Below are 11709 nucleotides of genomic sequence, written 5' to 3'. Positions count from 1 at the left end.
TTGAGGTATGAAAACACTCTTATATCTAAATCATCTTTGAAATTAAAATTATAACATTATTAATTTATTTTAAAAATAAAGTTTAAATCAATATTCTAGGGCCAGGCATTTGGCACAGTGATAAAGTTGCTGACTGGAATGCCACATTGCATATTGGAGTGCCTGGGTTTGAATCCTAGCTCTGCTTTTAATTCCAAATTCCTGCTAATGTGCATGCTGGAAGGCGGTAGGTGCTGGCTCAAGTCTCTGCCACCAATATGGGAGAATTGGATTGAGTTTTGGACTACTGGCTACAACTTAGCCCAGCCTAGAGCATTATGGGCATCTGGGAATAAACCAGTAGATGGAAGATATCTGGGTGTATGTCTATTTGTCTCTGTGTGTCTCTGCTTTTCAAATAAATAAAAAGTATTTTAAAAGTTATAAAGGGCCAGCAATGTGGCTTGATGGATTAAGCTGGTGCTTTCAATGCCGGTATCCCATATGGGTGCCAGGTCATGTCCCTGATGCTCCACTTCCAATTCAGCTCCCTTCTAAAGCACCTGGGAAAGCAGTGGGAGATGGCCCAAGTGTTTGAGCCCCTGCACCCTCATGGGAAACCGGATGGAATTCCTGGATTTGGGCTTTGGGCTTTGGTCCGGCCCAGCCTTGGTTGTTGTGGCCATTTGGAGAGTGAATCAGGATGGAAGACCTCTCTCTCTCTCTGTAACTTCCTTTCAAACAAATAAATAAATCTTTAAACAATAATGAAAGATCATTTATTTAAAAAATTATAATCCTTAGGTTTTAGACAACATTTTTACATGTTAAAAACTTTTTATTTGTAACTAACAGCTATAATTGTGGGGCTGGTGTTTTGGTTCCATGGATTAAACGACTGCTTACAATGCCAGCATCCTGTTAGAGTACCAGTTTGAGTCCCTGCTGCTCTGCCTATGATCCATCTCTCTAAATGTGTCTGGGAAGGCAACAGAAGGTTGTCCAAGTCCTTGGGTCTCTGTCACTTATGTGGGATACCTGGAGGTGGCTTTTGTATCCTGACTTTAAGCCTGACACAGATCTGGCTATTAAGGATATTTGGGAATCGAACCAGTAAATGGAAGAAGATCTCTCTCTTCCTGTCACTCACTCTCGTCTTCTTCTTCCCTCCCTCCCTCTCTCCTCTCTCCTGTCTCCTCAGTCTCCTCAGTTTACCTTTCAATTAGAAAATTAATCGTTTCTAAAAAGAAATATTAATTGTATATAATTATATTGTACAGTGTGATGTTTTGACATATATATATATAGTGTAATGAGTAAATCACACTAATGAATATATCACATTGCATACAGGTAATTTGGGGGAGTGAAAACATTAAAAATATACTCTTTAAAAATTTTGAAATATATAATGCATTGTTATTAACTGTGATTACCATATTGTTCAAATTATCACTAAAACTCTTATCTCAGTGAACCTTTGTACTCTGACTAAAATTTTCCCTTTCTACATCACTGTAGACTCATTTTTGCAGTCCCTAGCACCCACCATTTTACTCAGTTTAAGTTTTTTTATACTCCACATGTAGTGAGATCATGCAGTATTTTTCTTTCCTATTTGATGTTGCATAATATCCTCTAAGTACATCCACGTCAGTGTAAATGAAAGTTTTTTTTCCTGTGCTAGAGATGAATAATATTACGTTGTGCTATATACCACATTTTTTTTTACATGTTCCATTTTTACATTGATTCCATGTGTTAGTATTGTGAATGATGCAGTAATGAGCAAGGGCGTGCAGACATCTCTTTGACATAATTCCTTTTAATATATACCTGGAAGTTGGATTAGTGGATCATATAGCAATTTTCTTTTTTGTTTTTAAGAACCCTCCATGCCGCCTCAATTTTTCACAATGACTGTTCTAATTTACATTCATACTATAGTGTACAAGGGTTTCCTTTTCTCCACATCCTCATCAGCTTTATATCTGCTGTCTTTTTGATAACAACCATTCTAAGTGTGAGATGATACCTTGTTGTTGCCTTAATTCACATTTTCTGATGATTAGTGATATGGAGACTTTTTCTTGACCTTTTAGCTATTTGTATGTCTTCTTTTAAGGACATGTGTATTTGAAGGATGCTCATTTTTTCAATGGTTTATTTTTCAGTAGGGTTTCTTATATATTTTGAATATTAGCTCCTTTTAAGATTATGGTTTGCTAATAATTTCTCCCAATCTTTGAGTTATCTCTTCAGTATGTTAATTTTTCATTTGCTGTGCAGAGCTTTTTAGTTTGAGCCAATTTCATTTGTCTTTTTAAGCTTTTGTTGTTTGTGCTTTTGGCATTATCTCCATAAAATCATTGCCCAAACAATTTGTGAAGTTTTCTTCTCTTTTTTCTTCTAGTAGTTCACAGTTTTAGGTTTTACATTTAAGGCATTAATTCATTTTGGGTTGATTTTTATATATGGTTTGGGATACAGACTGAGTTTCCCTCTTTGTATGTGGGCATCCAATTTTCCTTACATCATTTATTGCAAAGTCGGTCCTTTCTCTGTTGTGTGTTTTTCATAAACAACCTAGTATTACATCACAGGGATATAGGAAATGAAGAACAAACAGCCCCAAACTAGCAAAGAGTTATCAAAACAAAAAACAAAATCAGAGCAGAAATAAATTAGATATTGCCTACAAAAACAAGATCAATCAAAAATCAATCTATATTAGTTTTTTCTGAAAATATAAACAAAATTGACAAACATCTTGGTAGACTAAAAACAGATTAGAAAGAGAGAGAAACCAATAAATTAAATTAGAAATAAAAGTGGGGGCATTACTACTAATATAGAAAGAAAACAGATCCTATTATATGCCAAAAATTTGATAATCTAAAAGAAATGACAAATACCTAGAAATATATAACCTACAAAGCCTAGATTATAATGAAATGGGAAATCTGAACAGACTAGAAGTAAATAAATATATTTAGTTAGTAATAAAAGATTTCCCATCAAAATCTCAAAGCATGATTTGATTTTGTTGTTGTATTTCACTAAACATTTAAATAAGAATTGATACCATTTCTTCTCAAACTCTCCCAAATATTGAAGAGCTTCCAAATTAATTCTATGAGGTCATTATTACTCTCATACCAAAGTCAGGCAGAGTTACTAGAAGAAAAGAAAATTACAGGCCAAAATATACAATGAACATAGATGCAAAATCCCTAGTGACATGCTAGCACACCAAATTCAACTGCACATTAAAAGGATTATTCACCATTATTAAGTAGGATGTTTTCCTTGGGTTGCACGGGTAATTCAATATAAAGGGTGCTTCAAAACTATTGTGGAAAAATTGAAATAAGTTTATTTTGGTTTAAAAACTTAGAATCAATGCCAAATTTTTAATAAAACACATTTTCCACGAACTTTTTGAAAATTCCCCTTGGATCTTCCCCTTCAAAAATATTTTAAACAACTGATGGGAAACTAAAATCTCCAGAGTGATTGTTTTCCTTTTCCTTTAGCTGAACTTTTGTCAAATCATGGCTCCTCTCTTCTATGCTTTGGTAATTGGCTTTTTGTAACCTAAATTCAGGAGTCACAAATTCCTCTCATTTGTTTCATGTGGTTCAGCACGTGGTCCTTAACAGTACTATCTCTAGAGTACAATATACTGCAGTTGTTTTGATAATTCTTTCATTCACAGTAATTTATGAGCATATTTGTTCAACTACTTTGAATATGCTTCTTTTCAATGAATTCAAGCTGATTTTTTTTTTAAATAGATCTGCTTATTTATTTATTTGAAAGGCAGAGTGCCAGAGAAAAAGTGAGAGACAGAGAGATCTTCCATCCACTGTCCACTCTGTAACTGCCCACAACAGCTAGTGCTGGACCAGCCTGAAGCCAGGAGCTAGGCCTTCTAGATGCTGTCTCCTAGACATGAGCAGGAAGGTAGATCAGAAATGTGTCGTAGCCAGCACTTGGACTGGCACTCCAGTGTGGGACGTGGGCATCCCAAGCCACAGCTTAACCAGCTGTACCACAACGCCTACCCCTCTAGCAAATGTTTAATTCACATTTTAACAATAACTGAAAATATGTTTCTCTCAATTCTCATACAGCTACTGAGCAAATGTATTTAGTATTATTGTCATTAACATCGTTGTTATTATAAGAAGTAAAAGAACAAAAAGGGAAAGACACTTAAGAAAGAAAGGTTAGAGGAAGGGAGGGAGGAATTTACCCTGCTGCATATGAACAGAAATGGTTTTGTCCTCTTTGACTGTTGTGTGCCTCTTTAAATGCTTGTACACTGTTTCTGTCAGTATGTGTCCAGTAGGTTTCTGAAGATTAATAGTAGTTCCACCAGAATGAAGTTTCCTGGTGGTACTGCTAGTTTTCTTGTTTTGAAATTTTCCTTTATTTTACTCAGTATCCCCTGCAAATTCTTTTTCATTGAAATGATTTCCCATGGAATAGTCCAAATTAATTTTGAAAAAACCTTTATATTGATTGAGTAATATATATAAAGTATATAAAACATTTAAATAATAAGGGAGATTAAGCTTCACTTATTTTTATGATGGTCCCCTCAAGTCTTAGAGGGACAGTATGCTTTTCTATTAAGCTTTGGCTTACTTATTTTTATTGTGAATGAACAGTTCTGATATTTTTCATATTTTATATAATAGCACGAATAACTACTCCCACTAAGTCATACTCCATATTCTTTGCTAATTTGAGAGTTTCTTAAGAGCTATTGGTAGCCACTTTTGTTCTGCTTTATGTATTATGGTTCTGAATTTATTGAGAAACCACAAAGGTTTTATTCTACTTGAGAATTCAGTCAAAGTCCTTTGGCTTTAGCTTCAGACAAAGATATTCTTTCTAGTATTTCACAAGAAACAATTTTATCTTCCCGGAGCCACTGTTTGAGGACACAGAGCATGACCTTGTCAAACAAGTCTGCTCTTAGACCAGACCTCTGCATTCAGGATTGCCCTTCTTCTGTTCTCTTGTTTTCCGAAGAGTTGACTTAACTTGGCCCAGTCCTTTCCATTTCCAACATAAGACTGTCTGTATTCTATAATTGCAGTCAGGATACAATAGGAAATATTTATTCATTGCTGTCTTGTTTACACAAATGATAGGAGAGAATAATACATTCCTTTACTAATGTTTCCCCTCACCCAGGGCATTAGCAATGACCTCTCCTTCACAAAACAAAAGGGATTAATTCAAGAAAAAAGAAATCTCCATTTGAATTATTTAGTTGAAGGTTTGAACTTTACTTACATTAATGAGATAATATTTCAATTCACCACTTATAGTGTCTGAGCAAAAACAAATAAATAAAATAAGGTAGGGTACAGTGTTTATTCTTTCTTGAATCTAAATGTAGTCTGTGTCAAGTGTGATCTTTGCCAGTAATCAAAGAATTTTTTTAAAGGCAAAATTCCAGTGAAGCAAATCCAATCTAATATTATTTTGACTTTAATGTAAAAACACTTTAGGTACACTAGTAAAATTTCAGCTACACACTATGCTTAATTCAAGTAATTTATAATTTTATAGTTTCTGTACCACGCTTAAAATGTTGCTTACTCTAATTAGCTTATGGTCAACAGTATCTTTAATTAGAAATATTGGTAATCTGTCCCCTGAAGCATTTCGTTGAATGTGTTTATGGTTCCAGGATGATTATCCTAATGAACAGTATGATGAAAAGTACCATTAAGCAGGAATGAAATAGAATGCCCATCAGAGCAAAAGAACAATATGTGCTTAGACTAGAGTATTTAGAATACAGTATTTAAACTATAAATAAATTGCAGGATTTTTCTTTGTAATTCTATCAATAGTAAATTTCTTTTTTTTTCCATGCACACTTTGGTTTTTTAATGCAGATTTCTAAGTCTTTGTCCTTTTATTTTGAAATATCTATTAACAAAACCAAACCAACACTCAGATCTATGATTTCAAATTGTGACAGCATGACAAGAAGCAAACAAAAAATAATGAAAACATATTTAACTTGAAGATGCTTAACTACTCATTTATTTACTGTGCTATAAAATTTTCATTCTTCAGAATTATCATAGGTAGTATAAAGTATATTTATAAAAGGTAAAGGTAAATAATTGGAAATTACAAAATTGAAAATCAAAGTTATTTTCACATTCATTGTATACAAAAATCAGTATGATAGCCAATCATTCATAATATTATCATCCATAATACAATAAAGACTATGATTTTGAAATAAGCTTATCACTGACCCTCTTCTTGGAAGCACATTGTAAATACACCATGTTCTTAAAATGACATCACCAAGTATAGGTGCACTTTAGTTAACAGAAAAAATACGCCTTTAGAGTTGTAATACTGATTAAAATACTCCTTCCTAGAAATAATACTCGAAGAGGCATTTCTAAAATCAAGTGTACCCAGTCACTCCTCTCTGTTAATATGCTTATCCTGTTGGGGACTTACTTTCCATCTTCTATTTCACTGATCCTTTATCTTCGCATGAGTTAAGATGTGAGATTTCAGATTATTTGACTGAATAAACCTCTTGTTACAACCTTCAAAGGGACACACGAAAGGTTTCTCCCCAGTGTGAATGCGTACATGTGTACGCAAATTGAAGTCCAGGGAAAAGCGCTTTCCACATCCTTCAAAAGTGCACTGAAAGGGCTTCTCTCCAGTATGAACCAGAAAATGTCGTTTTAGTTTTGAGCTCTCACAGAATGCTTTCCCGCATTCTGCACACACGTGGTCTCCGGGCCCATGAATAAGGAGATGCTTTTTCAGGGAAGCTCTGTTACTCAATCTTCTTGTGCATCCACTCTGAGGACAAGGGAATGTTTCTGGAGCATTACTTTCTTTATTTTCTTTTGACTTTTTAGCAAACTCTGCAAGTTGTTTCGGATCTGATAAGTCAATGCCAGGTATTCCGCCAGGAGGGAGCTTCTTGCCTGTCATGTACTCAGAATACCCAAAGTACATTCTCTCCAACAACCTGCTGAGGAAGCTCCTGCTCTGCACCCTTTTCCATGTATCCCAAAGAACATTCAAGAAGAGAGCTTGCTTCAAGAACCTGTTGAGAAAGCTCCTGTTCCGATCCTTCCTTAAAATAGTCAAAAGACTTAAAAAGTGAGTCCTCAACCAGGAGGGGTTGAGAAAACTCACCTCTGATTATACATTCTATGTAACAGTCGGGGAAGGCATCCTCTCCTACAGTTCATTGGTCAGTCTCACAGGGCACATCATCACGGAAGGCCCATGTCGTGTCGAGAGGTTCCATTTCTGCCTGCTGGGCTTGGCTTGGTTTAGCACTCTTGAGGGCTTTTCCACCAGGGCCCTTCCGGCCACTAGTCTTGGCCCTTTTCCTCAGTTGCTGGCTCATATTGTCCTGTTTGCTTCCTCCTTGAAGGTTTGCACCAGAAAACACCAAACACTTCCAGGAGGTAGTGAACTGGTTGTCTTCAGCAAACACCTGCTGCTAGACTGTAGGGAAGCTCTATGAGGTGGAAGTCCTCTTCCGTTTGTTCACAGGCGTCCTGGCACTTAGTACGTTTGTTGAGCCACCGCGATGCACCCTGAACTCCTCTGCTGCACCTTCTTCCTGAGGGAAGACGAAGAAGCGCCGGCTGCTCGGGCCCAGCTGCCGGAGAAGCCGCACTCGGTCTTAATAGTAAATTTCTGATGTTGTGATTTAGTTATAACAAGCAGATGGAGTAGAGAGTTTAGAATAAAGGGCAGTTCACTGAAAAATACCTCAAGTGACATGTTTTATTGCTAAATTATATATGAGTAACAAACATTATTTGAAAAATATCACTGGTCAACAGTATGTCTGCAGTTCATGTGAAATACATTATTGGGCACTGGGATAAAAACTAGCCTTAGGTTCATTCCTGGTACGCTTCTCAAGTTCATAAATTAAAGTAGGTGGTAATTATTTGTAATTATTGTATTTAATTTAGATGTTTGTGTTTATATTAGATGTCTGTATTTTCTGAAATATTTTAAGCATCTCATTTATAATTCAGTTCCCTATAGATTGTGTATGGGTGTGTGTATGTGTGTGTGTGTGTGTGTGTGTTTCCTGACATTCGCAAATATATATCTACTAAAACTTCAAGGCTAGAATGCATAAAGTTAGTCATATTTATGACTAAACCTTGTGTAACACCAGAAGACATTTAAATCAAAGTAGACCAAAATTCATTTGAGACTCCATAAAATTTTTTATTTGTTTAGCTTTTTTTTAGAAAAAAAAAAGATTTTATTTGTTTATTTGAGAGAAAGAATTACAGAGAGAGGGAAAGACAGAGATAAAAGTCTTCCGGTTGCTGGTTTACTCTCCAAATGCCCGCAGTGGTCAGAGCTGAGCCTATCTGAAGCTAGGAGCCAGGAGATTCTTCCAGGTCTCCCACGTGGGTGCAGGGCCCCAAATACCAGGCCATCAGCAGAGAGCTGGATCAGAAGAGAAGGATTCGGGACACAAACCAGTTATTGGATGCCAGTGCCTCAGGTGGAGTGGCCTACCATGCCTCACCATTGGCTCTAATGTTTTTAAACATAGTCATATATATTGGGAACTAGCTAGTGATTCTAATTAATCAGGCAGATCTATGGAATATTTGTACTCATAAAAATGTTTAGATTCTCAATTCTCAGTGTCTTCATCATATTCTGATTAATCAACTCAGTTTTTCCAGTGATTCTTGACTTTTTTGAGGGAAATGAGAAGTCATAGTGTCCATTCAAAATTTGATTAAAGCAAAAATGGACATGCACACAGATGAGTTCAGAAGAATTTAGATATCCTGAAACCACTCATAGTTCCCTAAAGATAAGACTCAAGGTTAAATAGGGCATTAATATAATAGTAAGTGTCACTCAGCTTTTCAAAGAAGACTGGATATCTCAAATGTAAAAATGATAATAATGACCCCTTCTTCAAAGAGTTGATAATATTCTACAGGTTAAACCAAGTAAAGTGTTTGTAATAGACCTTGGCATATAGTAAGTGGTTAACATGTTATAGATTTTTAGAAATAAAATTAGTGAGATTTTAGTATTGCCAGTTTCTCAGCATCCTAAAAACTGGTGAAAGATTGTTCCCACATCTATATCACTTTTTTAGTATATTTAGTAAATCTTACTGCATTTTATTTTTGTTTTATTATTTTATAAGATATTTCAATTGTATGTATGGTCTTAGTTTAATATTTTATTCCACCCTAAGATAACTAAATTAAAATGAATATCATATATTCAAAAGTGAAACAATCCCTCAGCTTATACTGTTAATAAAATATTAATCCTTTGGGTACTTTTAGAGTTTGCTAGAGAACAATTTATCAATCTAGAAGTAAGTAAATGAAGAGAAATAAGCAAGTATTTAAACTGACTTTCCTATAAAAACCTTACCATGGGGAAATTTTCTCTTTAAACAGATTTTGTAGCTAGTACATTGAGAAGGAATGATAAAATTAAAATACGACCACTTTGTATTCCTTGATGAAGTCATGAATCCAGGTAATGAGCAACAATGAATTCTAATGGAGGGGTGGATTATGTGCCTTTTGGTGAATGTTCACAATATATTATGAAGTATTCTTGTCAAAAATTTGAGTCTATTGAGATCTGGATTCTGTACTTAATTATTAATTTACAATGAACACAGAAGCCTGATAAGGATTTTAAGTGATAGCATGAGGATGGAAGCAGTAACAACCATACCATGAAAAACCTGAGAAAGCAAGGGACCACCTTCTCTTTTTTTTTTTTTAATATTTATTTATTTATTTGAAGGAAGAATTACAGAGGCAGAGAGAGAGGGAGGAAAGAGAGAGGGAGAGAGAGAGGTCTTCCATCTGCTGGTTCACTCCCCAGATGGCCACAGCGGCCGGAGCTGTGCCAATCTGAATCTTGGAGTCAGAAGCTTCCTCCAGGTCTTCCATGTATATGCAGGGGCCCAAGCACTTGGGCCATCATCTACTGCTTTCTCAGGCCATAGCAGAGAGCTGATTGGAAATGAAGCAGCTGGGACTTGAACCAGCATCCATATGGGTTTGCCTGCACTGTAGGTGGCAGCTTTACCTGCTATACCACAGCACCAGCTGACCAACACCTTCAAAAATAAATCTTGTAAGGATAAAAGAGGGAGTGGACAGATAGAATAGAAGAGACAAATATAATCCATCAACCAAAGCAATGTATGAGCCTACATTGTTTGCATAATTCCAATTCAAAATAATGGTTAAGCAAGAGAATATTTGATATTAATAAATTATCTTAAATATGCACAGTATAATATAGGTAAATGGTACTTCCCATTTAAAGATGCACTCTGAAATACTCATGGGTAAAGTAACATAGTATCTGGTATTTGCTCCAAAATAACCTAATGAGGTAGAGTAAAAAAAGTAAATTGCAGAAAAAGAAAACAAAAGAAATTGAATCAAGGTGCTGGGTATGTAAGAGTTTACTATTCTATTCTTATTATCTGATTATTCATTAGCAAATTTCTGTGACTTTCAATAGAAGTAAAGTATCATGAAATTTCACACTTGTCATAAGGTTAATAAAGTTTCCTATGACACATAAAGCTACGCTTTTTTCAAATTAGAGTGCATTAGCTAGATATGGGATTGATTATTTTGCGATTCCCAAAGTTGGCATATTGATTTTATTTTACTCAGAATACTATGTTAACCTGGATTTTGAAAGAATGGTTTATGTACTTTTCCCCCATTTAATTTACACAAAACATAAGAAATCTAAAAAAAATGTGGAAAATACATGGCATAATAAATAATTAGCTATATATTAACATTGTGGAACCAGGGTCCCCAGCTGTATTTACTCTAAGTTGTTTTCATGGCCTGAGAGAAGAATTCAAGACAGAGACACAGATAGAGGTGAGGAAGGAATATGTGATTTATCTAAAGCCTAGTACATATTCAGTCTCTCTCCATGAGAAAAGAATTCCTTCTGTCCCTGTCACATTTCCTTTATAGGGTAAGGAGTTGTATCAGAAGTGAATGTACAAAGAAAACAGAGTGCAGGTTGGGCTTCAGTATAAGTGCTTTCTGGGAAGATGTCATGATGTCCCCACATGGAGCTGCAACGTACCCATGGGCATCATGGTGTCTGATGTATGATGAAGAAGGCTCAGGTGCATGATAGGGAAATGAGTGCACAGAGTCATCTTGGATTGGCCTGGAATGGAGTTGACTTTTAGGTGATGGTGGCTCAGACAAGAGATGGCTAGGAGCCTCTCAGCTCTTTGTCCCTCGTTTGCTCCATGCCTAACTCACATCACTAACATTAATGGAGATGGTAGAGAAAACCCTATAAAACTAGTTATAGAAATTGCTTTAAAACTAACAACACTGAGTCCATTCACCTGGCGCAGGAAACCAAGCACTAATCACTGAGTGAAAGGAAGTATTTATTGCAGAATGCAGAGCAAGGAGCTGAGTAGTTCTTGTTAAAGTCTCAGGCTCTCTGAGGAAGTTTGGGTAAAGTTTCTTACAGATTGGAGTTTGGGCAGAGAGGTGTTGTGCATTCAGCCAACGTCCAAGTTCTTAGCTGCTGTGCAGTGTTCATGGCCCTCCTTTGATATCATTTCCTTCAGGGGATTTTGATGATGGCGGAGTGGGCTGCAGTCAGTTTGGGGGTTATTTGGAGGTGGTGCTT

General features: G+C 35.8%; 1 protein-coding gene and 1 pseudogene across 12 annotated transcripts in view; one reads left to right on the top strand and one right to left on the bottom strand.

Moving 5' to 3' along the window:
• The window catches only part of NAALADL2 (N-acetylated alpha-linked acidic dipeptidase like 2), a 1435315-nt gene that overhangs the window by 984264 nt on the left and 439342 nt on the right, over window positions 1-11709 (top strand). The gene's annotated exons all lie outside the window — the stretch shown is intronic.
• LOC103350451 (zinc finger protein 42 homolog) lies at window positions 6052-7682 on the bottom strand (annotated as a pseudogene).

The sequence above is a fragment of the Oryctolagus cuniculus genome, chromosome 4 (assembly GCF_964237555.1).
Source record: "Oryctolagus cuniculus chromosome 4, mOryCun1.1, whole genome shotgun sequence".
NCBI classification, from domain to species: domain Eukaryota; kingdom Metazoa; phylum Chordata; class Mammalia; order Lagomorpha; family Leporidae; genus Oryctolagus; species Oryctolagus cuniculus.
The sequence above is the reverse complement of the archived record's forward strand: the minus strand, read 5'-3'. Positions and strand labels throughout refer to the sequence as shown.